This window comes from Pteropus medius, unplaced genomic scaffold (assembly GCF_902729225.1).
Source record: "Pteropus medius unplaced genomic scaffold, Ma_sr-lr_union100, whole genome shotgun sequence".
Taxonomy (NCBI): Eukaryota; Metazoa; Chordata; class Mammalia; order Chiroptera; family Pteropodidae; genus Pteropus; species Pteropus medius.
This window is the reverse complement of record NW_024355695.1, coordinates 1,182,812-1,184,357: the sequence shown is the minus strand read 5'-3', so window position 1 is coordinate 1,184,357 and position 1,546 is coordinate 1,182,812.

Here is a 1,546-nt window from a genome sequence, read left to right as displayed (position 1 = left end):
ATTTCATTCTTGTTTTCAATATTTTCTACTGTACTCACTTGTCTGCTATACATGGAAATTAAAATTATTTTATCAAGGCTTCTTCAAGTACTCATAATCCTTTTGAAAAATTGTATAATATACACAATCTTTACAATATTTGGTTTTCTTTCCAAGAAAATATATATATCAACTTATGTAATTTACTTTAATTTTTTTCTGTAATTTTTTCTATTTAAATTAAACTGGTATAGAGAATATTTTGAGGGTTACTGGATGGGAAGGGGGTTGGGGAAATGGTGAAAAAGGGCAAAGGGATTAAAAAGTACAAATGGATAGATACAAAATAGTCATGGAGATATAAGTGTAGCGAAAGAAAATAGTCAACAATGTTGTAAAAAATGTGTAAGAGAGAAGAGGGGCACATGTAGTGGGATGACCACTTCATGAGTTAAATAAATCTCTAATCACTATGCTATACAACTGAAACTAATATATTATTGTATGCCAACTATAATTGAAAAAAAAAACCTCATTGAATTACACAATGTAAATATGAGCAACCGATTGTCTATTATACTTCAATAAAGCTGGGGGGAGGAATAAATAATAAATTAATTAATTAAACTGGTATATTTATTCTGATTAATCCTCAAATTTTTGTATTTTATTTTTATTTTGTATAGTTAATTCACTCCATGATAAATGACTGGTGGTATACAGGTACCATTTTTGGTCCCGGATTTTTATAGGAATGCTTTTAGTGCTGATAGATGAAATAAGTTTTATTTCTTATGGAAAGTGTTATTATATACTGTTTATTTCTACCTGTGTACTGGATTTAGAAAGCTTTTTCGGTCTGTTGTTGTAATTCTGCTGTAAAAAGAACTTTTACAGTTGAAATCATTAATTTCCTGAATGTGGAATAGGGAATGGCTGCACATGTGCTAATTTTACATACTTGCTCTTCTATTTCATCATTAAGCACTATATATAGCTACTAATATCACTTATACATTCCTTTTCTCCCCCTCTTTAATTCACCCCACCACTCCCCACTTCTACCCCTGACCTATGGATGTTGACATTTCCTCTTAAGAACTGGATCTCTGAAGGTAGAGCGTCTCCTTCCACATGCTCATGGCATGTACCCGGGGCTTGGCTCACCTGGGGAGCCTGATGCACCCAGGGTATGGTCCACCTGGGGCGTGAACCCAGGACCTTCTGAGTATAAAGCAGATGTGCTAACCACTAAACTATGGAGCCAGCCTCCACTTATACATTCTTAACAAATTAAAGAAACTTCCCCTAATTTTCACTTAACTAAAAGTGTTATTTTGTCAGAAATTGGTGTTGAAGTTTATCAAATAAATGCTCTTTAACAACTGTCAAAATACATATGGTTCTTTATTAAGATAAAAGAATATACAGAGTAAGTTAAGAAATTTCTAATTATAATTCATTTGTTATTTCCTATGATAAAATCAGTTTGATCATAATAGTTTTTATTAACATATGACTTGATTTGTTAGATATTTAGGATTTTCATGTTATATTTATTTTTGAA